Below are 16,747 nucleotides of genomic sequence, written 5' to 3'. Positions count from 1 at the left end.
GCCTCTAGCTCAGCCGCCACCTAGGGAAACCTACCAAACCTATGCATTTCTGAAAACTAGAGACCTAGGGGAATCCAAGGAGGGGTGACTTGTGTGGCTCGGACCAGGTTCTGTTACCCAGAATCCTTTGCAAACCTCAAAATTTGGCTAAAAAAACACATGTTCCTCACATTTCTGTGGCAGAAAGTTCTGGAATCTGAGAGGAGCCACAAATTTCCTTCCACCCAGCGTTCCCCCCACGTCTCCCGATAAAAATGATACCTCACTTGTGTGGGTAGGCCTAGCGCCCGCGACAGGATATGCCCCAAAACACAACGTGGACATATCACAGAAAACAGAGCTGTTTTTAGCAAAGTGACTACCTGTAGATTTTGGCCTCTAGCTCAGCCGCCACCTAGGGAAACCTACCAACCCTGTGCATTTCTGAAAACTAGAGACCTAGGGGAATCCAAGGAGGGGTGACTTGTGTGGCTCGGACCAGGTTCTGTTACCCAGAATCCTTTGCAAACCTCAAAATTTGGCTAAAAAAACACATGTTCCTCACATTTCTGTGGCAGAAAGTTCTGGAATCTGAGAGGAGCCACAAATTTCCTTCCACCCAGCGTTCCCCCACGTCTCCCGATAAAAATGATACCTCACTTGTGTGGGTAGGCCTAGCGCCCGCGACAGGATATGCCCCAAAACACAACGTGGACATATCACAGAAAACAGAGCTGTTTTTAGCAAAGTGACTAGCTGTAGATTTTGGCCTCTAGCTCAGCCGCCACCTAGGGAAACCTACCAAACCTGTGCATTTCTGAAAACTAGAGACCTAGGGGAATCCAAGGAGGGGTGACTTGTGTGGCTCGGACCAGGTTCTGTTACCCAGAATCCTTTGCAAACCTCAAAATTTGGCTAAAAAACACATGTTCCTCACATTTCTGTGGCAGAAAGTTCTGGAATCTGAGAGGAGACACAAATTTCCTTCCACCCAGCGTTCCCCCACGTCTCCCGATAAAAATGATACCTCACTTGTGTGGGTAGGCCTAGCGCCCGCGACAGGATATGCCCCAAAACACAACGTGGACATATCACAGAAAACAGAGCTGTTTTTAGCAAAGTGACTACCTGTAGATTTTGGCCTCTAGCTCAGCCGCCACCTAGGGAAACCTACCAAACCTGTGCATTTCTGAAAACTAGAGACCTAGGGGAATCCAAGGAGGGGTGACTTGTGTGGCTCGGACCAGGTTCTGTTACCCAGAATCCTTTGCAAACCTCAAAATTTGGCTAAAAAAACACATGTTCCTCACATTTCTGTGGCAGAAAGTTCTGGAATCTGAGAGGAGCCACAAATTTCCTTCCACCCAGCGTTCCCCCACGTCTCCCGATAAAAATGATACCTCACTTGTGTGGGTAGGCCTAGCGCCCGCGACAGGATATGCCCCAAAACACAACGTGGACACATCACAGAAAACAGAGCTGTTTTTAGCAAAGTGACTACCTGTAGATTTTGGCCTCTAGCTCAGCCGCCACCTAGGGAAACCTACCAAACCTGTGCATTTCTGAAAACTAGAGACCTAGGGGAATCCAAGGAAGGGTGACTTGCGGGGCTCGGACCAGGTTCTGTTACCCAGAATCCTTTGCAAACCTCAACATTTGGCTAAAAAAACACATGTCCCTCACATTTCTGTGGCAGAAAGTTCTGGAATCTGAGAGGAGCTACAAATTTCCTTCCACCCAGCGTTCCCCCAAGTCTCCCGATAAAAATGATACCTCACTTGCGTGGGTAGGCCTAGCGCCGGCGACAGGAAACACCCCAAAGCGCAACGTGGACACATCCTAAATTTTGGAAAAAAACAGAGGTGTTTTTTGCGAAGTGCCTACCTGTAGATTTTGGCCTCTAGCTCAGCCGGCACCTAGGGAAACCTACCAAACCTGTGCATTTCTGAAAACTAGAGACCTAGGGGAATCCAAGGAGGGGTGACTTGCGGGGCTCGGACCAGGTTCTGTTACCCAGAATCCTTTGCAAACCTCAAAATTTGGCTAAAAATACACATGTTACTCACATTTCTGTGGCAGAAAGTTCTGGAATCTGAGAGGAGCCACAAATTTCCTTCTACCCAGCGTTCCCCCAAGTCTCCCGATAAAAATGATACCTCACTTGTGTGGGTAGGACTAGCGCCCACGAAAGGAAAGGGCCCAAAACACAACGTGGACACATCACATTTTTTTATAAAAAGCAGTGCCTACCTGTGGATTTTGGCCTGTAGCTCAGCCGACACCTGAGGAAACCTAGCAAACCAGTGCATTTTTGAAAACTAGAAACCCAGGGGAATCCAAGATGGGGTGACTTGCGGGGCTCTGACCAGGTTATGTTACCCAGAATCCTTTGCAAACATCAAAATTTGGCCCAAAAAACACTTTTTCCTCTCATTTCGGTGACAGAAAGTTCTGGAATCTGAGAGGAGCCACAAATTTCCTTCCACCCAGCGTTCCCCTAAGTCTCTCGATAAAAATGGTACATCACTTCTGTGGGTAGGCCTAGCGCCCACAAAAGGAAATGGCCCAAAACACAACGTGGACACAACATATTTTTTCACAGAAAACAGAGGTGTTTTTTGCAAGGTGCCTACCTGTGGTGTTTGGCCTGTAGCTCAGCCGGCCCCAGGGGGGGGGGGGGCAGAAATGCCCTAAAATAAATTTGCCCCCCCCGACCCCCACCCTCCCCCGCCGGGAGCGACCCTTGCCTACGGGGTCGCTCCCCCTGCGTGACATTGGCGCCAAAAAACAAATGCCCGGTGCCTAGTGGTTTCTGCCCCCTTGGGGGCAGGTTGACCTAAACTCAGGCAATCTGCCCCCAAGGGGGGCAGAAATGGCCTAAATACAATTTGTCCCCCAGGGGAGCGACTTTTGCCTGATGGGTCGCTCCCCATCTCTAAAAAAAAAAAACAAAGAAAAAAAAAAAGAAAAATTCCCCTGGCGCCTAGAGGTTTCTGCCCCCCCCCCCCCCCCCGGGGGCAGATCGGCCTAATAATAGGCCGATCTGCCCCCCGGGGGGGCAGAAATGGCCTAAAATAAATTTGCCCCCCCAACACCCACCCCCCCCCGGGAGCGACCCTTGCCTACGGGGTCGCTCCCCCTGCGTGACATTGGCGCCAAAAAACAAATCCCCGGTGCCTAGTGGTTTCTGCCCCCTTGGGGGCAGATTGACCTAAAATTGGCCAATCTGCCCCCAGGGGGGCAGAAATGGTCTAAATACAATTTGCCCCCCCAGGGGAGCGACCCTTGCCTGATGGGTCGCTCCCCATCTCTAAAAAAAGAAACAACAAAAAAAAAAAAACACAAAAAATAAATTGCCCTGGCGCCTAGAGTGTTCTGCCCCCCCCGGGGGCAGTTCGGCCTAATAATAGGCCGATCTGCCCCCCGGGGGGGCAGAAATGGCCTAAAATAAATTTGCCCCCCCAACACCCACCCCCCCCCGGGAGCGACCCTTGCCTACGTGGTCGCTCCCCCTGCGTGACATTGGCGCCAAAAAACAAATCCCCGGTGCCTAGTGGTTTCTGCCCCCTTGGGGGCAGATTGACCTAAAATTGGCCAATCTGCCCCCAGGGGGGCAGAAATGGTCTAAATACAATTTGCCCCCCCAGGGGAGCGACCCTTGCCTGATGGGTCGCTCCCCATCTCTAAAAAAAGAAAAAAAAAAAAAAAAAAACACACAAAAAAAATTGCCCTGGCGCCTAGAGTGTTCTGCCCCCCCCCCGGGGGCAGTTCGGCCTAATAATAGGCCGATCTGTCCCCCGGGGGGGCAGAAATGGCCTAAAATGAATTTGCCTCCCAACCCCCACCCCCCCCCCGGGAGCGACCCTTGCCTACGGGGTCGCTCCCCCTGCGTGACATTGGCGCCAAAAAACAAATCCCCGGTGCCTAGTGGTTTCTGCCCCCTTGGGGGCAGATTGACCTAAAATTGGCCAATCTGCCCCCAGAGGGGCAGAAATGGTCTAAATACAATTTGCCCCCCCAGGGGAGCGACCCTTGCCTGATGGGTCGCTCCCCATTTCTAAAAAAAGAAACAACAAAAAAAAAAAATCACAAAAAAAAAATTGCCCTGGCGCCTAGTGTGTTCTGCCCCCCCCGGGGGCAGTTCGGCCTAATAATAGGCCGATCTGTCCCCCGGGGGGCAGAAATGGCCTAAAATAAATTTGCCCCCCAACCCCCCGCCCCCACGGGAGCGACCCTTGCCTACGGGGTCGCTCCCCCTGCGTGACATTGGCACCAAAAAACAAATCCCCGGTGCCTAGTGGTTTCTGCCCCCTTGGGGGCAGATTGACCTAAAATTGGCCAATCTGCCCCCAGGGGGGCAGAAATGGTCTAAATACAATTTGCCCCCCCAGGGGAGCGACCCTTGCCTGATGGGTCGCTCCCCATCTCTAAAAAAAGAAACAACAAAAAAAAAAGACACAAAAAAAAAATTGCCCTGGCGCCTAGAGTGTTCTGCCCCCCCCCCCCCGGGGGCAGTTCGGCCTAATAATAGGCCGATCTGTCCCCCGGGGGGGCAGAAATGGCCTAAAATAAATTTGCCCCCCCAACCCCCCCCCCCCCCCCCCCGGGAGCGACCCTTGCCTACGGGGTCGCTCCCCCTGCGTGACATTGGCGCCAAAAAACAAATCCCCAGTGCCAAGTGGTTTCTGCCCCCTTGGGGGCAGATTGACCTAAAATTGGTCAATCTGCCCCCAGGGGGGCAGAAATGGTCTAAATACAATTTGACCCCCCAGGGGAGCGACCCTTGCCTGATGGGTCGCTCCCCATCTCTAAAAAAAGAAACAACAAAAAAAAAAACACAAAAAAAAAATTGCCCTGGCGCCTAGAGTGTTCTGCCCCCCCCCGGGGGCAGTTCGGCCTAATAATAGGCCGATCTGTCCCCCGGGGGGGCAGAAATGGCCTAAAATAAATTTGCCCCCCCAACCCCCACCCCCCCCCCCGGGAGCGACCCTTGCCTACGGGGTCGCTCCCCCTGCGTGACATTGGCACCAAAAAACAAATCCCCGGTGCCTAGTGGTTTCTGCCCCCTTGGGGGCAGATTGACCTAAAATCGGCCAATCTGCCCCCAGGGGGGCAGAAATGGTCTAAATACAATTTGCCCCCCATGGGAGCGACCCTTGCCTGATGGGTCGCTCCCCATCTCTAAAAAAAAGAAAGAACAAAAAAAAAAAACACAAAAAAAAAATTTGCCCTGGCGCCTAGAGGTTTCTTCCCCCCCTGGGGGCAGATCGGCCTAATAATAGGCCGATCTGCCCCCAGGGGGGGCAGAAATGGCCTAAAATAAATTGCCCTCCCCCCCAGGGAGCGACCCTTGCCTAAGTGGTCGCTCCCTTTGCGTGAAATTCACGCAAAGAAAAAACTCCCTGGTGTCTAGTGGTTTCTACCCCCCTTGGGGGCAGATTGGCCTCATCAAAATAGGCCAATCTGCCCCCAAGGGGGGCAGAAATGGGCAAAATATAATTTTCCCCCAAGGGGAGCGACCCTTGCCTAAGGGGTCGCTCCCCACCAAAAAAAAAAAAAAATGAAAAAAAAAAAAAAAATGGTCCCTGGTGCCTAGAGGTTTCTGCCCCCCCTGGGGGCAGATCGGCCTAATAGTAGGCCGATCTGCCCCCAGGGGGGGCAGAAAAGGCCTTCCCGAAAATATGCCCCCCTGGGAGCGACCCTTGCCCAAGGGCTCGCTCCCTTTTGTCAATTTCAATGAAAAAAAAAAAAATCCCTGGTGTCTAGTGGGGTTTCAAAAGCCGGATTGCAAGCAATCCGGCTTTTGAAACCCTCGGAGGGACTTCAAAGGGAAGGAAATACTTTTCCTTCCCTTTGAAGCCTCTCCGGGCCTCCCAAGTGATTGAAAAAGAAATGCTTTTGCATTTCTTTTTCAATCGCGCTGGAAACAGAGCTTCCAGCGCGACGAGGGAGGCCCCTGTGACACATCAGCGCACGCGCGCGCGCTGACGTCACAGGGGGGGGGTGGGGGGGGTCGGGGGTGGAAGGGGAAGGTCTTCCCCTTCCATCCCCGACTTGGGGGGGGAAGGGGGGTGCACGGGGGCGCGCTAGCGCGCCCCCAAGTTCCCCTGTGCCATGGACGAGATGATCTCGTCCAAGGCACAGGGGAACTGTAGCCTTGGACGAGATCATCTCGTCCAAGGCACAGAAGAGGTTAATTAAGTGGGGGATAAGGGCCGTACAGTAGTAGCATTGCTCATACATTAATGAAAAGCTACTCCGGGTTAAGCAGAGACCATTTCGAGTAAAATGTACCAAAGACCCTAATATGCCCACTACAAATCTGCATACGAATTCACTATTACATATTACAAGCCCCTAGCGCCACCATACGCCGCCCTGGGAAATTGTTTTTACGCTAAGGTGGCATTAAAGAGGCCTTTCTCCCGCGCCGTATTTACAAAGAGGCACAATGCTTGCAATGCGCCACTTTGTAAACCCTTGCGTCACATTATGCCTGCACCAGGGGCATTCCGACAAAGGGAGGCCCACAAAAATGCACAGTGAAATTTACAACATTTCACTGCACCATTTTTCCCATTCTTTTTTATCGCCTACTCAGGGCAGACGTTAAAATGACTCACCCATTTTAATCAATGAGCCTGCCTGTGCTATGCTGCACTAGCGTCAACATTTTTGACGCTAGCGCAGAAAAGCGCCACAATAGCGTAAAAAAGTTTGACACTATTGTCCTAACGACCGGCATGGTGCACCGTTTTGTAAATATGATGCAGCCATGGTGATGTTAGGTGGGGCAGGGGCGATGCAAGAAAAGTGGCACATTGGGACCGATGCACAACTTTCTTGTAAATATGCCCCTACGTGTTACATTATTTTGTGTTGACATTGCAAGCACACCTGGAATCGATAAAAACACAATTGCAGGCCCCTTTTCACTGTTGGTACAGATCATCATTGTAGTAAAACACAGTCTGGACCTGAAAAAGTCTCCTAATACCATTTAAAGGAAATAGGTAGAGACATATGTTGATGTATTGCATTTAAATGTCAAAAATAATGCATTCCTCAGGGCGGCTTCTGTTTTAGTCAGCTATCACTGTAAGTGAAACACATCAAATATATCACTGTAAGTGAAACACCACAATCAATTGGCGGTGCTATATTTTGCCTACTCAAATGAGCCTTTATTGACTTTGCTGTAATCTTTTTAGTTTGTCATACTGTCCTTATTCGTGTAAGATCTATAGACGCAGCCAGTCGTTTGTGCTGAAACTATGATCTGTTTGTTATGAAACGTCAGCACATAGGCCCCAATCACAGGTCCCGGGTAAATCCTTATTCTGCAAAAACAAATAGAAGCAATGGGCAAAAAGATGTGGAATTACTGTGTGAATCAGCTGTTGTTTCTTGACTGCTGCCTTAATTCCATTTCTTTAGGGGCTCCTGGGGCGAAAGGTCAGAATACCGCAGTACTCCTGCTCCTGAAATTACTAATATACACTATGGGCCAGATTACAAGTATAGGTGCTATTTATTGCACCTGGTAAATAACAATACATGGGTTCTTTATTTATTGGGTGCGATAAGTAGCACCTATTATGAGTTTCTGGGGAATAAAATGCAGATTTTGGTGTCTAACGCACCGAAATATACATTATACAGTAATTACTACATGGTTTTTCCCCTGTTAAACTTCGGCAGGTTTAACCTTGAGGTTTGAATATTTAACTCATCCGATAATTATCAGGTGCAGTAAATACCTCTCAGCTCATAATTTGCTCCTGTGTAAACAGGTGCTTATGCACAGGTCGGTAAAAAATAACTGACTGTTAATCAGGCCCTTTATTCTAATTGTGGATGCAGAAATACTGATGCACTGTTACCACGGAACTCGTGACTGGGGGCCAGATGTATCAAAAGATTTTGCATTTGCAAACAGTGTTAATCAGTAAATTTCACTGTTTGCGAATGCCAAATAGACGTTCACAATGTATGAAAGGCATTGCAGTCCCGTTTTAGGGAATAACAATTTTTTGCGACTCCCTAAAATTGCAACTTCAAATAGGGATTTGCAATTTGCGATTCCTTAAATAGGAAATCGCAAATAGGGAATTCCTATTTGGGATTCCCTATGCACAAGTAACAAGCATTTCCTAAATGCAAACTGGGCATTTAGGAAATGCTATTACCATCAACTCCAAGTTGATGGTAACCATGTGCAATTTTTAAAAAATGCATTAAAAATGCCTTTTTTAAAGTGCCATATAGTGCACACGTGCCCCTGTGAAATGCGTGGGCTTTACATGTGCACACATTTTTTTTTTGGGTGGGTGCATCAACAGGGGCCTTAGGCCCTCGGCACTCTTGGAAACCATGCAAAACCATTCACATCTAGGGGCCTTCAGGCCCATAGGAACAAATGGAGTCCCAATCCCTTAGAGCGATTCCCTAATAGCAATTGCGATTCTGTAGGAATTGCTATTAGGGAATCATTATTTTGTTACATAGCATTCTGCATTCCATAAATAGTGATTTCCTAAAATTCGCTATTTAGGGAATGCAAATTGTGATTTTGATACATCTGGCCCCAAACCCTTACAGTTACAGTTTGCACGTAGATTGAAGCCTTGTTCTACTAGGAGTTCTTTTCTTAGTAGTAGGCCATGAAAGGATTTCATTTGTATGAAGTAAACACCGCGCAGCACACACATGTTGGCAGCTCATATTTAATAATACACGAAACTGCATAAAGATATGTTGAAGGATAGGAATTAGCCATATTATGAGTTTCATGCCTTACCGTCACAGCTTAAAGGTTTGAAATATGCAATAGCGTATCACACAGACATGTGAATGTTAAAGTATATAGTTTAAAATATTAATAAAGGTTTTATAACTATGGCCAAAAAGATTCACTTTATTAAGCCATCGAGTAGAATATGTGCAAACCTAAAAGTCACAATTTGTAGCCCTCACACAGAGTATACCACTAAAACGCTTTGGATAAAAGTGATTTATCCAAATAATGTTATTGTACACCGAAATGAATTGCAGAGGTATCTCATAATGAGTTCATTTATAGAGGAATGACACATATTGAGCATGCAACACTCGTGTATCCAACATCACCTCTTTGTAATGAGGCTATGTTGTACAGGCGTCATGTTGGTTTGCTTTTGACTTCCATAAATAGATCATCAATGAAGAGAGTTTATTTTTAGGGAAAATAAAAGCACCTATTAAGTTTTATGGGTCATCCAAACGTGTACTTATTTTGTTTTCATTCTCAGGATGCAAATTGAGTCCATACAGTTTTCTTGAGGGAGGAGGGGAAAAAAGTACTGTTCGCCCACAGTTTAGTCCCTTTTCCTTGAAAAAAATCAGTGTAAAGTGTAGGTCTCTCAGTAATATGATCTTTCATCTAGGCAGGTTAAGGGTCACTTTGAGATACTCATGTAGCCAAAGTGGCATTATACCGAGATAAGGAAAGAGGTTGTCAAAATAAAAAAACAGATCTGAACTCTGCCTAAAGCTGCTGCAAGTTCCCTCAATGACCAAAGCGACCCATAAAGGCTTCCTGCAGTGCTACACCGAGGAGACGCAAGGACATTCTATGTCCCTTCAGAGTACCCTCAGACTCAGGCTGATCCTCATCTGAGGATTTCTCGACTTCATGAACCACTGTCGTTTATGTCTATTCTGGGTTTTGGGAGCAACAACAGCGATTTCGGAACCAAGAGTTCTGTAGCAGCATTAAGCTTCCCCTCACAAGTGCATGGACTCATCAGCTCCTGGGTCCCTGGTAGAACGCCATCATGACCCTTAACACTGGCCTCATTAGAGAGGAATATCGGCTCATTTGTCTCGCCCTTAATGCCTCTCTGCTTAGTGGACTTGGACTCGCCATGCACCAGCCAGCGGGTCCCAGCACAGCGGTGATCATCCAAGAACCCAGAGCTGCAACCTCATACCAGCATCAACCTCTCTGAGAGCCATCGCCATGATCCAGAACCAACCATAAATAGTTGCCTCCTGGACGACTCCTGGTTGGAAGAATGAATGCACTCTAAAGGACATGCTCACCTGTACTAGGTGCGCTGCTGCAGACGACAGCTCGCAGGCTTCACAAGGTCCCACTCTTGAGATGGATAGTGACACAGGAGCGCCTCTTACTAGGGACTTTATAGGGGCTCACTTCATCCTTGCAGAGGACCTCCAAGCTCTTAAGTGAGAACTAGCGCAAGACCTCCAGTAGGTGAGGCAGGAGCTGGAGACGATAGGAGACAGGATCTCCACTCTTTGAGGACACTGCCACTGTACAGGGAGTCAAACTTGAATCTCTCCAGCTGGAGGTACTCTGAGAACAGCAGACTGCTCTCCAGGACCAGGTTGAAGACTTGGATAACCGCTCCTGCTGAAACAACATCTGCATCTGTGGAGCACCATTGGGAGTGTAGGGCACGCTCAAAACCTCTTTGGCCTCATCCTATAAGTGAACAACACTACATCCATCCAGCTCGACTGCACACACAGGGTGGGCCAGGCAGGGGTAGACAGCACAAGACCCCCAGATATCCTGATCTGTGTACATGATTTTCAACTCAAAGAAAACATCATCAGATCAGTATAAGACGCCCACCCGGTCCAATTCAAGGGACACAACCTGCCATTCTGCCAGGTCCTTTCAGCCCTGACTCAGCAGAAACACAGGAATTTCAACCCAATTTCTGAGTTCCGTAGAGGTGAAGGTATAATGTACACTTAGGGCCATCCATTCCAGATTATCTTTTGTTGGGAGTACAAGTATCATCCGGTCAGGACCCTGGACAATGCATGATGACTCCTGAACATTCCTGACAATGACATCAATGCCTCACCTAATTACTGCCAAGCAGTGCTGCATCACAAGAGCCCCACATGCCCTTTGCGCAGGCTCAGCAAGCATAGCTGAGGAACAGCAAAAGTGATAAAAGACCTTGCTGGCGATACTGCTCTCACCGAGGTGGACTGACCCAACCAGGCACCCAACAGGGATGGAGGAACCACCCAACCCTGATCTGCCTCTCTACCCTGAGATACGATGGGATGGAAGAATTACGATCCTCAGGCTCACTCAGATGCAGTTTGACCTGCCCCATCTGGTGGACTCCCTTGGCGGCCATCTTATCCCAAATCTACGGTTTCCTGGACTTCTACGTCATTTTATTGTTCATGCTATAGTTCAAGGGGAACTGGGGACTGTACTCAACCAAGCCCAAGACATATTGGGAAATCTCAAGCAGTGAAAAATCATGGCCCTTTTATACCTAGAAAACCTACCCCCGTGGCCCCTCTCCCAACAGGGCAAGCCCACAGAAGCAACACTACATCTAACCCATGCATGCCAAACCTTTAAAGTGATTAGGCTCAATGAACGAGGCTTGAACAGCCCTTTTAAGAGGTCCACGATGCTCTCATAATTGGAGTACTTGGGTCTTGCAAGAGACCCATTTGGTAGCGCAGGACTGGCATATGATGAAGTCCTATCATTTCACCTACCACCAATTGTTCTCCTCTGGCTCCCCAAGAAAGGGGTGTGTACCACACTTTTTCTCTTGCTCTTTCTGGGGACAATAGGAGCGAAAGTGGCTGGGATTCGGGGCAGACTTTTGGTCCTCTGCATACAAGTGGGAGGACTATTGGTCACTATGGCATCCATCTACTCACCTAATGAGAACCAGGAACATTTCTTAAATCAAACTACCCTGGATACCATGGAATCCTCCAACCAGGCCATCCTTATAGGGGAAGACCTCAATTTTGTAATGACTAACAAGTTGGATTATCTGCGGCCCGTCCTTTGGGGATGAGGGCCCACACCCCCTCGCCTTTTGCCCCTCAAGAAGAGTTCCTGTCAGGCTAAGCAAAGGTCACTTCATTTTCAGGTCAGGCAGCCAGGAGCTACACAGGCACTATTTGTGCAGGCTCCTGGCTGCCTGAGTTGAACTTTGCTACGCTTAGCAGGTCACAGCTCCTGTGGGCTGACCTCTTCAGCTTAGCAAAGGTCCTTAAGGCCCTCCCTCTCAGTGGCAAGGGATAGTATCACTCATTGACTCCGACCTACACCCTTAAGTTCTAAACCCTGAAGCACCCACTGCCGAGTGTCAATCAGTGACACTTCATCACAGAGTGAGGTGGGGTCAGCAGTCCCACTGACTCCATCCCACTCTGTGACAAGCGTGGGACTGCTGCCTTCCCTCATTGGCGGACCTTAGGTCAGCCAGTGAGGGAAGGCAGCAGTCCCAACCCTCCTGCTGGGTTCCTTTTAATGAATGTTTGGTGCGTGCGTGTATGTTTGGATATTTGGTAATGAGTGTTGTGAATGAATGTGTGTGTGTATGCACTTGTATGTGAATGAATGAGTGTGAGTGTGCATGTGTGTGTGTCCTGTTTGCCTCCCTCCCTCCCAAAATTACAGGCTGCCCCTGAGTATTGATAGGTCGGAGCAGAGGTTTTGGCAGATTGGCGCCCTCTCTGGGAGGGGGCAGGAATGGCTCCAGGAGGTGGGATTTAGTGACACTTGGATGTCACTGCACCCAACCACCAGGGATTATACATATTACTCACCGGCACACAAGATCTACAGCCTGCTCTGTCATTTCTTGGTCTTTGCAGAGGTGCTGTCAAGAGTCCAGTAGACTTCCATTGAGCCAATGGTGCTTTCGCACCAAGCCCCATCGATCCTGACCATCCGTTTGGGGTTCCAACCCCCACTAGGAGCTTGTGGAGACTGAGAGATAGTCTAATACATAAACAGGACATGATCAAGAAGGTGACAGGCGCCCTGAAAACCTATCTAGACAGTAATGACACGGGGACCACTTTTATAGCGACCCTTTAGGAAACTTTAAAAGTGGTGATGAGAGGAGAATTAATTGCCATCTATTCAGCTTAGGATAAATTGTGAAAAGAAAAAAGCAGAATTAGGGGAACATGACAGAGAGGAAGAGATAATCCACAAATGAATGGGGGCTAGCAGAGTCTGGCAGCAATTAGGTGTCGCCCGAGCACAACTGCAATGTCTGGAAAGAGAAAGAGCGGAATATTCTTTATTGCACCTCAAAACAGGGAGTGACAAATGTGGTAAACTCTGTCTGGGCCCGTGTGCTGTGGGCTAAGCGGCAGGCTGAGAGGATCAAGGCCATCCAAAGACCAGACAGTTAATAAGCGAGGAGAGACGCTCATATCGCGACATGCTTCACTATTTCTGCAAACAGCTGTATGGCTCCCAGGAGCTTCAAGACAAAGACAACCAGACATATATTTACACGGCACACAAACTACCTGCCTACCCGCAACAAGCCCCCTGAGAAACCCATTTGAATAGAGAAACTTATAGAGGCCATTGCTCGCCCAAAACATCTTAAGTCTTCAGCCTGGATGGTTTCTCTCTTCTGTTTTACAAAACTTTCTGCCAGGTCCTCGCTTCTATCGCCACTAGACTCTTCAGCTACCTTGCAGACATGGTGACCCTCCCCCAATCTATGCTTGAGGCCTGTATAACAGTAATCCTGAAACCAGGGAAAGACAATACTCAGGGCCAGATTTACAAAGCCCTAGCTCCACCTTGTGCCAGATTAGCGTAATTATTTTTACACTAATGTGGCTCAATGATGCAAAAATCGCCGCACCATATTTACAAACTACTGCAATGCCTGGATTGCACCACTTTGTGACCTCTTGCACCACATTATGCCTGCGACAGGCATCATGTATGCAAGGGGGGCGTTCCAGCATTAGGAGGCCCACAAAAATGGAGCAAAAAAACCTACAAGATTTCATTGCGCCATTTTGGCATAATTTTTAACACCTGCTCAAAGCAGACATTAAAAGGAACGCACCCATTGAAGTCAATGTGGCTCCCTGCACTTTGTTGCACTAGCGTCAAGCCTTTTGATACTAGTGCAGGAAAGTGCCAGAATAGCATCAAACACTTTGACGCTATAGGTCTAAAGTTCACCAAATTCAGTGCACCCATGTTGTCGTTAGGTGGTGGTGGGAGTGCACAAGAAATCTAGTGCATCAGTACTGGATGTTCTAGATTCTTGTAAATCTGGGCCTTAGTGTGGATCTTGCTGCTCCATTTTCCTCATAAACGTTGATGCCAAGCTTTTCACTGACATCTTAGCGGCTCGACTCACCCCCTCATTCCTATTCTGATTGATTGAAGCCAAGCTTGATTTATCCCCTCAGACAATGCAGAGACAAAACTAACTGGATTCTGCACCTTACAGATAGGGTCAAAAGCTTCAAGAGAGAAAGTAGGCTCTTGGCAGTAGATGCAGAGAAAGCAGTTGACAGGGTGCATTGGCCTTATCTTGCAGCGACTCTGAAGCATTTTGGATTCAGGAGCAGATTTAGTGGATGGGTACTGATTGGATATGGAGCTCTGCAGGCCATGGTTAGGGCTATTAGAATCTGATTGGATCCCTTTTGCAGGGGGGCATGGCAGGGGTGTCCATTGTCCCCCCTACTGTTTGCACCTCTATATGGAGCCCTTTGAGCAATGAGTGTGAGATGATCTGCGCATCACAAGGATCTGTTTTGGTGGGGACACGCTCAGTACTAGCCTCTATGCTGACAACATCCTGGTGGCTCTCAATGACCCCTTGCATTCTTTCCTCATGTTTTTGGATGAGCTCTGCCTCTTTAGAAATGCATCAAGATTCAATTCCTATCTCAGGACACAGATTGCGAATACTCTCAACCATACAGCCATGCTCAATTATCACTCCCTCTTGTGCCAGACCAAGTGGATCTCTCTCAATGAAAGACCTTTAGCCTCTCATGGCTCAGCCGCACTGCTGCCCTAAAAATGACAATACTCCCCAGAGCCCTTTATCTTTTCCCAGCTGCCCCTGCCAGACCTACTGAAGCAGTTGCAGGTGTATCTATTTAATTTTGTGTGGCATGGTAAACAACCTCACATGCCCTGCACTCTGACCTGCTGCCCAACGTTGAATGAAGGAATGGGGGTCACAAACCTTTTGCAGTATTTCAAGCTATACAGCTTTGTTTCCTTGTGGAGTGGAATCAGAGTGAACTGGTGCTTGATGGACATAGCGGTAGCTGGGGTGCCTGTGTAGAAATGTCCGTGGCTGCCATGGAAGCAGCCTTCCTTGTGGCCTGGTGCACAGAGATTACTTACCCCCTTGGAGAAGTGGCTTCTCACAGAAGATGGAGACAAATGGCTAGTATCCGAGATCAATACCATCTTTGCCTGGGCCAGGAGAGAAATCCTCAGCATATCAGTCCTGGAAGTCAGAATTAGGGCACCCTCTTACTCCTCAGGAATGGAGGGTTATGCACTACCACGTGCACCAGACAGCGTGCAATGCAACTAGCACTGAAACGGCCATAAAAACAGCCATGAACTTGTATCTTAAACCTCCCAGACTGCATCAAGGCAATCGGGCCCACAGAATGCCCTGCTGGAGAGGATGCACAGCCAAGGGCACCTTATTACATATCCTATGGTCTTGCCCTAAACTGATCTGTTAGTGGGAGGAAGTCTTGACGGACACTGACACACACATGGGCACACAGCTGCCCTGTATTCCCACATACATTTTTTGCTTTATGGAATATGATTCTTTGGTTTTCTTTATATGCATAACATGGAACAATGCAAACACACATTTTGAACAAGCTCAAACATTAGTGATTGGGGGAGGAAGTGGTACAGTAGCTCCATCCAAACTCACAATACCTGTTAGGAATGGGGTCTCTGGTTGCAGTCAGTTTGCACTCTGTCCAAGCAGAGACCCTCACTCTAGTTAGGGTAATGGAGATACACACCTAGGATAATCCCTGCTCACGCCCCTTGGTAGCTTGGCACAAGCAGTCAGGCGTATCTCAGAGGCAATGTGTAAAGTATTTCTACTAACACACACAGTAATACAGTGAAAACACTACAAAATGGACACCACACCAGTTTAAAAAAAATAGCCAATATTTATCTAAATCAAACAAGACCAAAACGACAAAAATCCAACATACATGTCAAGATATGGTTTTTCAAAATAATAGAATTTTTCTCAATAGAAAACAATAGAAATGTTGTTGTTACACAAAGTACCTGGTTTGCGTCAAAAAGAAATCTGCACGGGCATGCGTGCATTGGAATAGTCAGCAATGCGCCAATTCCTTACTTGCAAGTGAAGCTGTGCGTAGTTTCTTCTCCGGTCAGGTAGGCGTTGCATAATTTTTCTCTCCCACAACAGAGCAGGGCATTGATTTCCTAATGGGCACCTCAAATCCATACAGGTTCACGTTGATTTTGACACCCAGTGATGATGTGTGCGAAATCGGGCCGCACAGTAATAAAAAACCATGCTGCATGGGGTTTGTGTTGATTTTAGCAGCTGCAAGCTGGTGTTGCATCATTTCTCCAGCCGCAGTGCAGGTGATGCGTCTATTTCCCAGCCGCGATGCAGGTGATGCGTCGATCCCTGCCGCGAGGTGGGTGGCATGTCGTGTTTACAGCTGTGTTGCAAGTGGTGTGTCATCATTTTCCCTGCACAGTTCCTGTGCGTGGATTTCCACCCAGGTTTCACCAGCTTCACCTTTCAAGGGCCCAGGGACTGAATAGGGCACCACTTGGCAGGAGTCTCAGCAGAGAGTCCAGGTGCTGACAGAGGAATCCCTTGATGGCCCTGAGACTTCAAAACAGGAGGCAAGCTCAGTTCAAGCCATTCTTCTCAAGCAGGAATGCCCTTTCACAGCAGAA

This window comes from Pleurodeles waltl, chromosome 1_1, assembly GCF_031143425.1.
Source record: "Pleurodeles waltl isolate 20211129_DDA chromosome 1_1, aPleWal1.hap1.20221129, whole genome shotgun sequence".
Lineage (NCBI taxonomy): Eukaryota > Metazoa > Chordata > Amphibia > Caudata > Salamandridae > Pleurodeles > Pleurodeles waltl.
The sequence above is the reverse complement of the archived record's forward strand: the minus strand, read 5'-3'. Positions refer to the sequence as shown.